Raw genomic sequence first — 18143 nt, 5'->3', positions numbered from 1 at the left:
GACGCAGCCTACGTGTTTTTGTAGGCCAACCGGGAAGTTAGCAGCGCACGGGTTCCCTCGATCGAAAGCCTATGCATTTTTCCCATAGAATTTTGGAAAATCGCAAAAAATAAGCTCTGTGTTTAACAAAGGGTTATGACACTTGCACGCGGATCAACGTCACCACCACCAAGTTTCCTCAAACTTTATTTAAAAGCATGCTCGCTGATTATGATCTGCGCTGTGTATGAATACTTATACACTTTTTTATGAGAAATGCTGTCCAAATGTCGTTTGTCATGATGACATTTAAAGTCCCCGCCAAAGGAAGTAGTTCCTTTTAGCAACTTGTTAGCAACCGCCGTTTTTAAGACACAATAAAGGTTTGAATAATCACAAGCGGGTTATAACTGGTGTGTTTTATGTCATAGATCAAAACATGAAAAATTTAGAGGCTTTGTTAACCACAGACTTTATTTCAGGCAATTAAGCAAAAACCCATGGACTTTAGGGTGATGGAACCAGAAGTCCTAAAATGCTAACTCACTTCTGGGTTATGCATACAAAAATACGTAATCTCTGAGGTACTAGGCGTTTCTCAATGTCAAGGATACTTCCTTGGCAGGACTGGTCCTTCCAAGTCACTTCCTTCAGAGGCTAGGCGAGGCTCCTCTTTAGCATTCGGAGAACACGTAAATGGAACAGACTCGCGAAGAGCGCGAAAGGCTACACATATGCATCCTTTCCTGTATATGGGATATTTTTCGAACGAAGGACTCAGTCCTTGTTTGAAATTCTGAGGATCCTCGAAATTGGAACAGTCCTTCGACGGATGTCGATGACGTAGCATCCTCGAAATTCTGGCTTCCGAGGATCCTTCCTTAACATTGAGAAACGCCTCATCTATATGGTGCTGACATCTTGAATCTTGAGTCTGCGCAGTAGTGAGTGCGAAGTGAAGCCGTGATATCAAGGTCCAGCCCACACTCCCACAAAATCAGTTAATACATTTTACTGCAGAACAACACATTATGTCGATGTAAAATAAACAGTTACGGAAATGTAGGAATTCAAGTTAAAGTTCCAATCTCCTCCCAAAGATCCAGAAAAAAAAGTCTGTTGGTGCATCAGTGACTACTTCACTCAGAGAAGCTACCAATCTCAGCTGTTAATCATGACGTCATAACCCGCGTTTTTATAGCATCAGATAACTAACTAAAAACAAACTTATTTAAAGAACGAACGCTTGAACTAACATCAGCGTGATTAAAAACTGCCTACAATGACAGAATCCATCTTTGAATTTTTTTTTTTTTACATATAATATTATTGTTTAGTTTGTCTCGTGTCCCAGGATTGAGAGGGCAGGATTTATGACCAGTACTGCATCCAGCCACCAGGCTCCTCTTTAGCATTCGGAGAACACGTAAATGGAACTAGCAAGACTAGCAAGTGCACGTCATTGCGTCATTACGTCAGTGAAAAGGTCCGCTTTCGGCACTGAAAAATGCCGGTGACGGCAACCAAGCTAACAATTGTTAAATGACGGTCCAGTTCAGTTAGCCATCACTAACGTAATTTTTATTTGTATAATTTATAAAATCAATACGGTAGTAATTTGTACTGGCATTTAAACGTTAAACTTTATTTATGTGACATACAGTTATAACAAATGTTTGGTAACGTAAATATACTTACATTTGAAAGCATATTGCCCGCTAACGTCCAACATTTTTTTTTAATTTTTTGAATATTATTGTTTAGTTTGTCTCGCGTCCCAGGATTGAGAGGGCGGGGTTTATGACCTGTACTGCATCCAGCCACCTGGGGGCGATCGTGACGCTTTGGCTTCACTTTTCAAGACTCGTGTGGTACGCTTGTTCCAAACTAGTATAGACTACTGCACAATGAAAGTCAAAACACCACATCGACTATCATTGTAAAAAGCATGCGCATTTTTAAAACATTTTTGTGTTCCACAGAACAAAGAAAATCAAAGGTTTGGAACGACATGAGGCTGTGCAAATGATGACAGAGAATTTTCATATTTTGGTCCCTGTAACCTCGCCACTTAACACAGAAAACAGTTTTTCTTCATCAGCCTAACAGAAATAGTAACATATATTTGATAGTTTGTTGAATAGAGCAATTACATTACTTGACATGCACTTTCAAAAATATTGTATGCGACACAAACACACCCAAACACAGCCTTTAACAAAATTTAAAATGAAATTTAGAATGCTTTAACCCTTAAAAAGACCCTTACTGTGTGTTCATTCATTTCCTTTTGTTTTTATTCATGACAGTTGCACATATTATGTACCCGTGTACAAATGTAGAACACTTTTCCTATTGTTGATGCCACTAATGAGTTAACAGACTAACCTATAAGTTAACCTCTCAAAAGATGACCTCTTATAGTATATCAGGGATACAAAAAGCATATGAATTACCATGCTGCTCATCGTTTTGGTACACAGTCTCAGATAAAGAGGGAGAAAGCATGGAATCAGCACAATGTAGAGGATAAGAGAGAGTGTGGCGGTCATGTCCTCACATGGCACTTAGTGCACCATGAGCCTGCAGGAAAACACATAGGGTTTATCAGGACACCAGCTCCACAGCTGACACACACATACCAGAACTACCACAAGGTGTAAATAAAAAATGCAAATCATACAATATATATTTTTTTGTAAATGAGAATATGTGGTACACTGTGGCCGTTGATGGATGAGTGCTCATTTTACGGTCTGTCTGGAAATATGTAGCAGGCCTTCACTTTCAGATATCTATAAAACTTATTACAGATGGAATATATTATAAAACACAATGATTAAAAGTCTCACATGCTATTCGTAAACCAAAGTGGATGGTGTTATCTACTGTTTTGCCTTTTTTTTTTCTGTTTCATTGTCATCTAAAGCTCTGGTTCAAGCAATACAAAGTCAAATATAAAAAAAATCAAATAAAAAATGTGACAAAACAATGTACAGTGACAGATAAAACCTATATTAAAGTGACATTTCTGCTCATATTTTCAGCGTCAAACATTTTTATCTTATTTTCAGGAGAGGCACGTGCTGAATATTATTGATTCATGCTCATTTTCAGAAAACCTCGTTAATGTAAAATCAGTGTGAAGTCTGTCTGATAAGTCTAATTGTGCAGTTCAATATACCTGCAGAGATGGATTTTTTTGTTGACCAGTCAGCACAAGATCTCACGTCACGCTGACTAAAATGGCGTTTGATGGTATATTGTCGGGGGGTGGGGGGGTGGGGGGTGGGTTTAGGGTGTGTGGCACCTGCAATATGTATAGCAGCACAGTCCAAGATATATGTATTCTGTATTCTTATAGTCAACAAGACTGTACCAGTAGAACTATTTTGACAGTGTACTGTATGTATAAATAACAGATCTTTATAGTTACGTAATAAAGGCGAATTGGGGAAACTTTAATTTTTTATTGCGAGAAAAACCGAGAAGATTTGTTCCAATTTAGCTGTCTTGTTTATGGAGAAACACAGTATATGTTCTTTCTGCTGTTAGATGCTCCTGGTAGCAAGGTGTGGTCATTAGCAAAATAGCAGATGATGCAAACTGCTTTTGTAGTAGGTATGTATTCTAACAATCACCGTAAACTTTTCTAGAGACCTCAGTGTGGTGTGTAAGCAGCCATACCATTGAACATATCATGACTTGGTGCTATTGCTGATCTATTTTGTGGTCCAGACCAGAGATAACTCTGCGCCTCACATTTATCATCACTGAACGATCTCAATCTTTCCTGTAGATTTACAAAGAAAATGAGAGAAAACCACACAATAATACCTGAAGCGTGTACTTTGTTACATGAATGTGCTACCAAAAACTAGAGATGAGCTTTGACACTTAGAAAATGTACCGTAAACACACGCTTGGCATTCGGGGAAACACGTTTGAAACATAAGAGGTTAGCTACAGTGCAAAATAGTTTTGGTGGTTTCCATTTGGCCGTTTTTTTTTTTTTTAGCTCTTAAAATAAAATAAAATAAAATATTCTATTGCTATAATTTTTATTCGTCAAACAGCGTTTTTGTTGTCGGCCTACATTTGTTATTTTTTAAGAACAACAACGTTAACCCTTTTGGTAGCCTAAACATGTATATGTAATATGTTTGCACCATAACTGTCTCTTTTAATTTCATTTGTAGAATCATTTGCAGATTTGCACATCATAATATGACCTCATTCAGAGTCAATCAAGTGGCATTAATGTGCCATTATTTTCCATTGATGTAGGTTTCTATCCATATGCTGTACACTGTCAACTTTTGCCTGCACGGAAACTAAAGGAATTAAACGTGACATTGTAATCTGAGAGCATATATGTGATATTTGATATATGTCATTAAAGGAACAGCTGACTCCAAAAATACAATTCTGCAATCATTTACTCGCCTTCATGTTGTTTTACATAATATTTGAGCATTGACAATTGAGGGTGAGTAAAGGATACAATCTTCATTTTTTGGCTGAACTATGTTTTCAAGTGTCATTTTTTTATTTTATTATTCTGTATTACAGGATGAATGTTATTATCTAAAATGTTGAACAACACATTAAGGAATGTGGGAATCTGCTTTGTTGTATCATTTATTCCCATTTGTATTGTTGTCACTGCTGTTCGATAGCTTTGCTGTATTGATTTGATGTGCTTTCATATGTTTCAGATAAATGAAATTTCATGCGGCACCCATAGGGTTAACTCTGCTTACCTCTCTTGTATCTTGTACAGTGCTCTTATTAATTGCACTGTTCTTTAATGGTTGCCCTTATGTTATGAGTTTCAAATTCTAATCAATATTTTGACTGCAACTGTTTTTCATTCACCAGTAGCTCTAATTTGACTAACAGCTACACGACCTCAGACACAATGAAGCAAGAAAATGATGCTAGGATGTTGTTTGCTTTACTCATCAAGACTATGGTTATAGATTTTACATGTATAGTTCAGATAGAATAGATACAAGTGGAGCTGCCAAGTATATATATATAAATAAATAAAACAATTACAACAATAACTATTTAAAAAAGACTAACAGTAGTAGATACTGACCTCACCATCATCACTTCGGTTCACATTGACATTTTCAGATGCTAGACCCATGTATTTTTTCCCTGCTTCAAAAATGTTTTGTATTTTGAGATAATAAAAGAGACAAGAAAATGACAGCATACTGGTGTGAGCTTTGCTTATGTATAGGAGACTGGAGACTATTGTAACATTTTTCATTTTCATGTGCCAAAAAATAGTAGTAATATTAAAATATTTTAGGATTGTTCTCTTGAATTTGTTTTCAAAAAGGAAACTGATCAGAGGTGCTTACACAAATAATAATAATAAAAAAATTCTTCATTTTATCAGTATTATGACATTATCAGTTAGTACCCCTAAAACGGGTTCTCAGACCATAACTCAATAATTTATAAAATACATTAAACTTAATAAAAACAGCCTTGTTGTTATGGCTTGAGAGAAGACAAAATATAGCCTACATCTTATATAAAGTTTAACAGCTGTGTTCCTACTTTTGGTCAACACAAAAGATTTTTTAAGAATCAGGCAAAATAAAAGTCCTGAAAAAATGGGTTATGAGTTCAACAAAAAACAAACAAACAAACAAACAAAAAAAGTCTGATGTGCAAATACTTGCCATGACAGTTCAATAGATGGAGCTGAAGATCGGTTCTAATGCTGCTGTAGTCTCAATTCATCCATTCATTCACTGAAGTGACTGCAAGATTTGTCATTATTTATAATACATATTTCACACTTTATTTGTATGTAATATTTATTTCAGGATTTTGTCCATTTGGTCCCAGTACTCAAGAATCAGTGGCTTGTGTGTTAGATTTGCTCAATTAGGCCTAATACAGTGCTGCAAGTGTAATACATTTTCTGTAGTAGGCTATTAAAATCATGATTTATACTTACTTGAAAATATTACACTATGGGACCAATGTAGGCTACGTGAAGTCTTGCATAATTAATGTGTACAGTAACAATCAGAGACTGACTGCTCTTGAGTGTCAGTATTTTAAGAGAATGAGCACCGTGCGACAATTTCACGATCCTAAAAAGTCATACATCGAGCCCTAACAAGAAATACTCATAAAAGAGGAAAGGATTAACGATACAGTGCTTGTGCCCTGATAAAATCAGCTGGACTTCTGCGCCAATCGCACTTATGTGGTCACGGTGACGCGCATGGAACACCACTGCGCGGTCACGCTTTTGAATGTGGAAGCGAAGTCTCTGTGGCAAGTGGCGGTACGCGTGGCTCAGCCGACAAGACAGCACATCACTCTTCATATATTCGCAGACATTAAAATGGACGTCACATACGTGATGGGTCTAGTCACATATTCAGTCATATTTTTTTAAAGTTCAGTCAGGAACGCCGCGTGAACAGCTGGTTGGTTGCAGCTAGCTGCAAAGCTAGCTCGACAAACCCCTTTCCCACAAGAAGATTTTTAATGAACCTTCATAATTTCATCTCTCTTAAGTTCAGTTTCTACAGCACAATCGAGTTTCGTGTGGACTTTTCGGTCTTTTTCGTTTAAATCTCGTAATTTCACGATGCGACTCTCTGGCACCGGGTTTCTCGGCTGGCTTTCTGCGGTCTTCGTGGAGGATCACTGGAGAGAGCGGTGCTGAGCCACATTGACACCCCAATATTCATTTTCTCGATTATTCACAGCATTCTACAACCGGTAAGTACATAAACATAACGGGTTACCGTTATATTTATTCATAACTTGTTAGTGAAACGCCTGCGTGAGCGGGGAAAGCGGAGAGGCTTGAACGTGCGCGCGCGTGTGTGCACTCGCGTGCTTTCCTATAATAAACTCTGCTAAATAGCTGTACATTTTATAGCTCATGTTTACAGGATTGTATTTTCTGCAGTTTACACTGTTAAGTGTCAATATACTGGTGTGTCTGGCAAGTTTGAATCGATTAGGATGTTATATTGATTTACATTCTCTGGGAGGTGGACCGTTTATTCTGTAGCCTACTTTTAAGGGTGCATAAACTTAGTAAGCTGTCGCTAGTTATTATCGTTAAATAGCCCATTAAGACGAGAGATACGAAGAAACGGAGTCAAAACAAATCAACAGAATCAAACGAATTGCCCTTCATAAAGTCGGTACGTTTCGTGTTTCATAATGAGATATGACCGTAGACGTGGGTTTATTTATTTTTTGCTCTAAGGGTGCAGATTGACACGAAGGACAACATACAATTGAAGTCTTATGCCTACTCTTTGGTCTAGATGCCAAAGACCCCCAAATATGATCATCCTTTACTATTAAGTTACATTATGCTTTTTCCCCTACTCATTCTCGTTTTTATTAAATTTGTATTTGTGTTAGTCTTTTTTTTTTTATTTAATTTTTTACATTTTTTTTTTTTTACACTTGTCCTCTAAACATTTCCTCAGACCCTTTAGTTTTAAAACCCTTGGTCTAGACATGAGAATTCATGTAGCACCTTTACATTCAAGACAAGTCTGGCTTTCCCTTTTGCTCTGAAAGGGGTTTGCAGTCACGAATCTATATTTTTTTAACTTAATTCAGTTGACTGGTTGTTATACATGTGTTAGAAAGTGGAAAAATGTTCTCCTCTTTGCTTTAGAAAAATTACAAAGTGAATCCTAAATTATATTAAAGTCTGAAAGATTCCCAGACTTGACATTAAGCCTGTAGAGTGAGCTGGAGGCATCTGTGTGCATATTAAAGCAGCTCTGTGCTCTTGGGCTGTGCTCAAAATATTGATTTTGGTTATAGAATTACAGCACTATATATGTATAACTTAGGCTTTAGCCTGTATTCTGATACAGCTTTCATTAATTTTGTTTTTGAGGCCAACCATATCCAATATAGCCTGACACTCTTATTGCCAGCATGCACAGAGGAACATGGGTAATTGACATGAGATTTCAAGCAGTTTCCTGTGGAATGATGTGATATAATTTATTTTAAAACATTTTACAGTTCTTTTATACATGCAGTTTTCGAGTTCATACTTGTAAATTTTGTATTTGTAAATAATTTTTGTGAAGTGAAAAATACCCATGATCCTCTCATATGTATTTTCAACCTGAAATGTTGATTTTGAATTGGAAAAATCCAATGTCCACTACCCATAATTCAACAGAGAATTCATTTCTGTGTTGGTACCTGCTGTGACCTGTATTTGAGCAGCATGCTTATAAACGTTTTTTAGCTTTTTTTTTTCTGTGTGGTGCCGTGTTTTACATTCTTGCACATCTCGCACATGTATTGTCTTCGAGATGTGACTAGCTGCTGAAGCGATGAGCTGTTATTGATTGGCGCAGTGGTAGAATGCCACTCATATTTCCTCTCATCTTTCTAATTTCCTGCATCGGTTAGCATACAAATTCCATGCTACTCTAACAGTGATTACTTGGAGAACAATGACGCATAACTCTTTGAAATCATTGTATTTGCTATGCAACTCTGATTAAGCAATAACATAAAATGCTTAATGCCAAACTGATGATATAATTGAAGGTAAGGAGCAAAATAAGCATCCAAACTGATAACAGCCCATGTACTTGTAAACATAGGTTGCACGTTGCCTGAATGTGATCGGACTGAATTTTTAATGTGTAAACCCACCCGGTCCAAAGCAACCTCTTCACACAGCAAAGCTCTCATATTGAAATAATTTTTGTAACACACTGTTGAATATTTACTTTGTCTGATTTCATTAGTTCATGTATTCTTTAACTCTGAGTCAGGCAGTGTGGGATAAAAGATTGATATCTGACTTACATAACCAGTGAAGACACTCCCTACATTAATACAAAATGAATGCATATTTGTAAGGTGATTATAAAATGTAACATGTTACTCTTAATGGTGAAATGGAAGGGTTTGGATTTTGGAACATTTCCATCCAGATGTGTGATTAGTCTTCCTAGATGTTTCAAATATTAGGACCAATGCTTCACTGTAGAAGATGGGAAGTGTACTATCACAAGAGTTTATCTTGGCTTTGTAATGCCTGTAGCCTCACATTTCCTCCCTCAGTTGTTTTTTTTTTTTTCTTTTCTTTTTTTCTTTTTTTTCTCCCTAATATTGGCAGATGATTTAAACTTTTGTTTGAAGAAGATGATGCCATTTTACTAACATTCAGCCATTCATACTTTCTTTCCAGCATATTTTAATTGCTGTAGGGCCTGTAATGAGCTAAAATGAATGCTCTGAATTTATTTATTTTTTTGTAATATCCTTAGACTTTCAATTTTAAAAATCTATCCTTAGATTTTAAATGTAAATGAATCTCTGTTAGGACTGCACGATAGGGCTGGATAAAAAAAAAAAATCAATTTCTCGATTTTAATCGATTCTCATTTTTATGAACCAATATCGATTCTTAAATCCCAAGAATCGATTAGTCTAGTCTGTTTTCAGTTGATGAATGAACAGAACATGTAGCGTGCCTCCCATTCAATAAATCACAATAATCTTTGTGCTTTGTTACTTTTGATATGACGCAAAGTCTCCAATTTCAAATGACGTCAATCTTATTATGAGATTAAAAAAAAAAAATACCATTTTGGTGCTATTTAATGTAGTGTTGTCAAAAGTACCGGCTTCGGTACCTATCGGTACTGAAAATTAAAAAATGTGACGCTTTGAGCACTGTTGAGCGGATTCGTAAACATCTCTGATTGGCCATTGTGTTGACGCGCTCATCGGATATGCCTGTGATTGGCTACAATGATCAACGCGTGGGAGCATTTGAAAGCACACGGAAGTGTTTGAATTTGAAAGCGTTTTGAAAGTGGGAGCGTGAGCGATTGAAAGCAGGTGTCTAACAGTGGATCGATCCGCGATAGACGCCTGCTTTCAAACGCTCCCGTGTGTATCTGTGTAAGCGCTTAGTGAAGAGATTAATTGATGACTATTTACAACGTTTTTACAGTGTTGATCATCGAAGCCTATCACAGACATATCCGATGAGCCGCGAAAACAACGGCCAATCAGAGATGTTTACGAATCCACTCAACAGCGCTCAAAGCGTCACATTTTTTAAATTTCAGTACCGACTAGGTACTGAAGTCAGTACTTTTGACAACACTAATTTAATGTAGTGTGACAGATCGCTGTAGCACCCCAGTTAAAGAGAAGCAGCAGCACGGAGCACGTGTGAACATCCTCTCCTCCGCTTTAATACCAGTACGGCGCGAAATAAACATGAATAATCATCTGAAGGTATGTTAAAAGTAGGGGTGGGACAGTTTGCTGAAAAAATCGAACCGTTCGGTTCTCCACCCACGGTTCGGCACGCACTTGCTCCGCGGCTTATCCCAAATCTGACGACGCATCTATAATATGGTTTGTTGAAAACAACAACGTGCAAAACAGACAGACGGATTCGGCAAATGTATGATTCAGTCGATGGATATGCATTCTGGATACCCAATACGTTACAACAGTGATGGTCAAAAGAACATGGACAAAACAGTCGCTCTTTGTAAACAAATGTTCAGTGACGTGCCGAATGCTCTATGACCAGTCATTTAGGCCATGTATGTGCGCTGTGAGGAGATTTGTGTGTACTCACCCGAAGCGCGTACACGGAGAGCTGCGTCACAGCTGCGCCATGCAAATTCTCTTTCAATTGTTGCACCTGAATGGACAAATTCTCATAAAAATTGTCAACATGCCCATCTTAGCAAGTATGCTAACAAACGTAGTAGGTTATGTCTTAAGAGAAAAACGAGACAGACAACGCATGTGTGTATCAGTATCGGTGTACTGGATCTTTGAATTGTCTTAAAGGGACAGTAGTCTACTATTCCTGCTCTGTGTTTTAATGTTAATCGAACGACAAAGGAAGAAGAAATCACTCTTGACTGAATAGCTTTTGTAACTTCAATCTTCAAAATCTTTATTTAATTATTCAAAGAAGGTTATATGAAGTGTTATTTTATATTTTATTACTTTATTAAATTTCTGTACCTGAAAGCTGATAACCTGGTAAAGCATTGTTTTGTTTGTATCTTAGCTCCCATGTATTTATTTGTGCTGTTTCTTTTTTTTAAATTTTCTTTATCTTAATTTGATAATTTTCCTTTTTTGCAGAAAAACAAAATATCACAATGTCAGTTGTGCAGCCATACTCTCTGTAGACTAAGCTTAATTTGTGTTGTTGAAAACAGCATATGTGATTCAAGATACAGTGTCAGCCACATCAGAATGATATTAGTTTTCAATTCTTTCCAGCAGCCATCTGTTTTCCTTATGTGGAGTGGTTTGCATTTTTTCATGTGTACTTGGTGAATGCCTTTAGGTCATCATCACACTGCTCTGTGAAATGAGGAAATTCTTCGCATTGAAATATCAAAGAACATTGCTGTCTGTATTTCTTATTCTCTGTTTCTCTCTCTTCACATACATTAGTGGCTGATAATGTGAGTTTGGGTTAATGACCTTGAATCTCTGGATGAGAACAGAGTTTGCATTCTGTCTATGCAAACACATGCAAAACAGAATGACATAAGGCAGTACTGTTCAGAAAGCCATTGTGGGGAGATATTTTACAAACCTTCCACTCTGGCATGACTAATATATGATCCACCTCTCTGGAATGAATGTTGGTTTCTTTTTGAAATGCATTCATTGATATTTTCAGTTGAATGGGCATGTTGTCTTGGAAAGCAAGGCTAATGCAAAGTTAGCCCACTTGTGCAAGAATTATATTCCATTCAGGTTATTCTGATGTAGTTTTGGAATTTTGGATTTTAGTTCATATACTGTTTTGTTATATGTTCAAGTAATGTTCCAGACAAAAACGGATGGCTTCTTCCACCTTTTTGTACTAAAAAAATATTGTTCGCTGTGTAACAACTAACTAATTAGTTCTGCTTGAATTGTAAAGGTCTCTCTGCTCGGTCACGGTCAGATGTTAAATTTTCCGACAGGGACTTGCAGAAGCATAGTCTATCTGAAGATAGAGTAATCTTGGCAGGAACATGAGTGCTGTAATTGGGCTGCTTATTTGAGAGGGTTTCAGAGCTGAAGGATGTTTGAATTAGGCTTACGCATTGCAGCTTAACGAAACAGACAAATCAGTCAGGCATTGAGAAAACATGAGGTAAAGACGTTCAGCAAAGTGCTATGCAAAGAGCTAACTCACCTTAAGCTACAGGAAAGCATTTACTGCACTCACCCTTATTATCTTCTAGTTTCCTCCCTAACAATATCTTGTGTCAGCAAGTTAAACTCGTGTTGCCGTTTACCTGTTTGTGTTTAGCTTTTAAAACACTTTGTCTGTCCATGTCATGGTGAGAGAGAAGCGTTCTAAGCACTTTGCAGTGCGGTTTCATTAACTGTTGTGAATACTCAGCTCAAAATACTTGTGTTAGCGCAAGCGCCTGCTGACTGATGTGACGACTATGTGCTACTCATCATCTTTTGCCATCACAAACCTGCAGAAGTGAATCTGGTTTGTCAGGACTAATGGGCTTCATTCTGTCTTTAATATGACTTAATATACATTATTAATCGTATTAATTTATTTCAGAAAAGAATCATCAAGAATCATCTTTTGAAAGAATCATCAATACTTTTACTCGGCAAGCAGGAAAAAAGACCTCAAGTGCCCTTTTGGCCTCTTACCTAGACAAGTGCCCTTTTTGCAAGACGTTTTTTTTAAATTATTATTTTATATTTTAGTTTGTTTAAATTTGGCCCGTGACATCAATTCTCAATCAGCATGTGCCTGACAACATATTCTTAGTGATTCTGCAAGACCACACAAGCCCCTCCCACTCTCCGACATCCCTTGTCACAACGCCACTGCAGAGCAGGCGAAGGTAACGATCCTGTGTGGCCTAAACTTCGGCACTTTTTGGGACCGCTGTGAAATTAAACTGCTATTAAAGCATCTCAATACAGCCAGCCCAGCAATAACCCTCCTTTAATCTTAACAAGAAGGAAGCTTGTATGGCATTGACGTAAAATAGCGTAAAAGTCGGAAGTTAAGTGACATCTGCATTTAACCCATCCAAGTTAGTGAGTATTGAGCACACACACCATTTTTTTTTTGCTGTGGCGCCCGGGGAGTGATTGGGGGTTAGGTGCCTTGCTCAAGGGCACCTCAGTCATTTCCTGTCGGTATTGAAAATTGAACCCGCAAGCTTCAGGTTACCAGTCTGACTCTTTAACCATTAGGCCACGACTGCCACCAGAGTTAATAAAAATGCCCCCAAAATTCAAGATATGAAGTGCCCTTGTATGAGTTCTTGTATTTTGTGTTTATAACATAATAAGATAATAATAACACACGACCAAGAGAGCTATTTTCTCGAATATCTGATTTAGCATGATTGCAAAATGTGATATTTTATATGACAGCTCAATGCAACACGTTGATTATATCAAGTGACAATTATTTTTAGACAGCGTTATCAATTTTGACGCTTTTTCCCCTCTATTTGGTCAATGAAAATGGTTCCAAAGCATCCAAGTTGCATCATAGCAACACACAGGAGTGTTTCGTTCTTGAATGATTAACCATTTTTGAAAGAATCAGGTGTCTCAATGATTCAATGGCCCCTTCATAAAGTCATTGGACACTTGCTCCTTTCATGAATGAATCAGCCAGTTTGAATGAATCGGTTGAATGAATCTGTGATTCAATCATAATGACTTGCCGCCACCTAATGCCGGTTTTAGTTTAATATATAACAGTATATTTAATTTCATTTTCCCCAACATTTCATATTTCTATAATAAAATTTTATATTTAGAACATTGATCTCATTTAGGCAACTGTAATTGTAGTGTAAATGGGTTTTGATAAATGGTAAGATGGATTTTGTTGATACTGATTTCATTTCATTGGTATAACAACCCTATAATGTATAGTGTTAAACAGTGTAATTAATTAAAAGATGATCAACAATATGTGCTGAAATGTCTTTGCCATATTATAGGGAAAAAATATAGTTAAATAGGAAAGTTATTTAATATTGTAATCCTTTTTACAATATTAGTTTTTACAGTATTTTTGATCAAATAGATGCAGCCTTAGTGAGCATTAGAGACTTCTTTCAAAGAGAAATTTTACAGACCCCAAAGTTTTGAACAGTATAGAACAGAACAGAATATTCCCATCAGTATTCTGCAATAACCTGGAAAAACAAAGCAGAGTTCTGTATTTTCCTAAAAGTTCCAAAATGTTCCTCCTGCTTACATAACCTTGTACATTTGGCAAACGAAACCACACTCATCCTTTCAGTGACTGAAAAGTTTGCAGTTCAATCAAAGGATCCATTGTCTGTCAACAATCAGCGCTGCCACACACAAAGCCTTGGCTGAACTCTAACCCCCAGCTCCGACGGCTAAGGATGCATTGTGCGGGAATGAGGGCTTTGTCGTTTCAGGTCACATGTCCATTAATTACTAGAATCTCATACATTGGTTCGTCCCCTGACCTCCACACTCTAGCTGTGTGAGCATGTGTGCGCGGAGCATGCAAAGCATCTCCAATGGTCTCCACTATATAGAGATGCTTTGGAAATTCTTATTGGATTCTTTGCGTATAAACAATTCCCACATTGAAAGAGGTTGTTGGAGAACAGCCAGGGAATTCCTACAATGGGGGATAATGAGGAAGCCTTGACAAAAGCAGTTCTCATTCGGTATTCAATTGGCAACATGGTGTGCTGAGGAGCTCCCCTGCACAAAACTCTGATACCTTGGGAATGTTTGCACCTTTTATTACCGTTTTCTTTGAGCGTATCTACACACTGCAAAAAAGGAATTGAGGAGGAAAAAAAAAAATATTGAACTCATGTGAACTGGAAAATATGTAGTTCCTTTTTTTTCAGTGCAGTTAGTGTTTGTGCTTGGCTAAGTTGTTCTAAACATATATTTTGATTTCATTGCCATTTGTAGAATATGGGTATTTTCTGAAAGGCATAGAGACCGTTTGCACAAGACTCTGTTTTCTGCTGCATCACTAGACCTGTTGCTAAAGGACCTTCTTTAATTTATTCAAACAATCTTGTGCTTTTGATCTCATGAAATCACTCTTGATATAAATTGCCTCTCTGATTGTCATATTCAGCGCAACCTTCCAAAGCACAGCAAGCATACGGCTTGATGGTCCAGCTGTAGGAAAGGGCAATTTGAGCGATGACTCATCTGTGGAGAATCTTCAGTCTCAGTTCTGACAGCTCATTCTTCCTCTAACTCTTAACTCTTTGTCTGAAATGCAAAAGGAATCTGCATGCATACATACCATTTGTTGTTCACTTCTGCACGTTGCTGAGTAATATGAACAAGAAGGCTTCAATTCAAACAGTATGTGCCGAGTAAGAATCTCTTATACCTCTAATTGGATTTTGATGTGGAGATTGGTTCAAACAAGGTCACTCTGTATGTTAAGCTGTTTGACGAGTCATGATTGGGCTTATGGCGGCTAACTTGCAAATTTAGCTTGGTGCTGAAATATAAAAATCTTAATATTGAAAACAGACTACCTGCATCCTGTCTTTTCAAGGAATTCTCATTATCCTGTGTGATGTGTACAACATGCAATGCTTGAAAAGTTTAATCATTCTTTGGAGCAGTGTAGTAACTCCTTAGACTATTCATTGTGACTATTCACTGAGACTATTCAAAGCAGTCACAGGTGTAAATTCCATGTTGTGCATGCGTGTACTTATAAAAATATAGCCGTTTTACTGTAACTTTGATGTGTTAGTACTTATATTTGACTGAGCCACTTATTATTTGAAAACTTTTTCGATCAGCACTCCAAACGAAATGGACTAATACTAGTTTTTTTTTTTTTAAATGTGATACTTTCGGCTGAAGTAATGTGGTAAAGAGCATTTGCTGTGATCCAGGATTTTTCCAAACCCATGTAAATCTTGAGTGAAACCACGCCTGACAGAATTGGGACACACAGGGCAATTTAGAATTGGAAGACAACGAGGAGCTGACTAGACTAACACTGATGTTATCTGCCATCCATGTTAGGAGCTGTTTCATTAAAGGTGAAAACTAGCTTGCTTTGCCAAATGTTATTTCCACACTTTATTCTAGTGTAGTTTGAGCTCAACTGCCAGAGGTGTTTGTCATATGCAAGGAATTCTGAGTCACAACTGACTTGAACCCTTTTTCGTACGGCAAGATATCAGTCTGACAGAGAAGTACTTGTGTTGTTGGACCACTGTCTCAGAAATTTGTCTTGTAGCCCTTTTTGTCCTTGATCTATCTTTGCCATTTAAAACCCCCTCTTTCCTTATAAATATAGCTTGCTTCACTTTGAAAACATTGTTTAACAAAATTAGGCTTGTAAGTTCTTCATTGGGTAAGTTATGCATTTACTTTCTAATCAAGCTGATTAGTCCTTGTAAGTTTCCCCAAGACTGTTGAATTGAAATTCAAAATAAATGTCATAAGTAGGAACCATCAGCTTTCTGTTCTGCACCACCGAACTGTTTCCTGAGGGCAAAGACCTGTGATACTATGGATTGAGACTTATAAATTAATCATTAAAGACTGAAAGCATTAATTATTCATATGCACATTCAGGCAATAACAGCCATCAGTTAAATCTCATTGGTCCAGTCTGGTTTAAAGTGTCTGTTTTTCTTTCTTTTTTTCCCCTGTAGGATTCTTCCTTTAATATTTTTAAACAACTTTAAAGGGGATGATACACGGGGCAACTTTTTGAGCAATGTAGCCGAGCAACGTTGCTTGGGCACTTTCCCATTGAGAATGAGCAACAAATTTATATCTGGATACGTTAGATCGGTCATGGGCAATTTTTTTGAGATCCTCCAATCAGAATGTTAGCAGCCGATCACGTGACCGGTTCAGAGATTTCAGAAAAAAATTCAAACAAGATGGCGGCCTCTCACCGGCAGTGGAGCGGAGAAAAAGAGTGTGAACTTGTATCTTTTTACGCTAGTAAGTTGTCATGCGTCAACCCAAAACCTCATATATTGCTTAAAAAACCAACAACTGTCCGAAGTAATGCGTGTAAGCTGTAATTAAGCCATTGAATGTTTTCAGTTAAATACTAAAAAGGAGTTAGTTTAACGTCAGCCTAGCGTAGGCTGTAGGGCGTATGGCACATAAATGTAACTTTTGATGCGATCGACACGGGTTCGAATCCGCCTTTTGCTGAACTCGCTCTTCTCCCTTTTTCTATCACAAATCAGATCGGAAAGGCATTTATTTTTAATAAAACGGATGAAAATATTTGAAAAGTTGAAATAAAGTGCCTATATAAGTGTTTATAGTAAGGTATTTATTGGGTTGGCAATAGATTTGCTCCTCTCTGATTAGTTGCTGCCAACTGTCTGTTGCCCTAATTAGTTGCCCTGTGTCTCATCAGGTTGCCCGTTGACGGCAACATTGCCCAGCAATATTGCTCAAAAAGTTGCCACGTGTATCATCACCTTAAGAAGTACTGCTATTTTACTGTCATAGGAAGTATGACCCAAACGCTGGTCCAAGATAACTAGTTTTGGCCAAATTTGAAGATGTCATGCATGTAACCTATCTGAGAATGCACTTAACTCAACTAATGAATGATGGCAGATGAGATGGAAAATGCAATATTGTACTCAATATTTGTATTCATAAAAATAATTCTGTCATTTGCAAAGTGTTCCATTCACTAATGAGGTACACTAGCAGCATCCTACAGCGAGGGATCTTAATAGGCTGTGGAACAAAGCTATACACTGCTAAATTATGAAGCCAAGACCATGCTACTTTTTTGTTACAGAATTTTTTGCTTATACAGTCTCCTTTCTTTACTCTTGAACTAAAATTTTATAAAGTTTATTTTCTCACTGGAGTGCTTCCTGATGCCACAGGCTGCCCTCTGTTCTTTGATCAGCCGCTGGCACTTGACACTGGCACCAAGTGCTCGAGGCTGTTGCCAGCCAGCTGCCCGGGGTGAGTGAGGAGCATCAAACTGATTCCATTCTGTTCCTGATAGATGCAGGACCTCCAGACGTTTCTCAAGAGCTTCATTGATAGGTGTTGCAGGGTCCTCTTCTTTTTTTTTTCCCTTTTTTTCACACTTTTCTCAAACCTCACTAGAATGCTCA

The 18143-nt window shown here is 37.4% G+C and overlaps 1 protein-coding gene across 5 annotated transcripts in view; it reads left to right on the top strand.

Annotated features, from left to right (window-relative positions):
• Positions 1-6204: 6204 nt before the first annotated feature.
• Positions 6205-18143, top strand: part of arhgap32b (Rho GTPase activating protein 32b) — a 119282-nt gene continuing 107343 nt past the window's right edge. For 3 of the 5 annotated variants that reach the window (XM_048167258.1, XM_048167257.1, XM_048167255.1), the window contains exon 1: positions 6205-6741. The gene's annotated coding sequence lies outside the window, so the exon portion shown is untranslated. The remainder of the gene's footprint in view (positions 6742-18143) is intronic. The other 2 variants (XM_048167256.1, XM_048167259.1) reach the window with 2 other exon arrangements.

The sequence above is a fragment of the Megalobrama amblycephala genome, linkage group LG18 (assembly GCF_018812025.1).
Source record: "Megalobrama amblycephala isolate DHTTF-2021 linkage group LG18, ASM1881202v1, whole genome shotgun sequence".
Lineage (NCBI taxonomy): Eukaryota > Metazoa > Chordata > Actinopteri > Cypriniformes > Xenocyprididae > Megalobrama > Megalobrama amblycephala.
The sequence above is the reverse complement of the archived record's forward strand: the minus strand, read 5'-3'. Positions and strand labels throughout refer to the sequence as shown.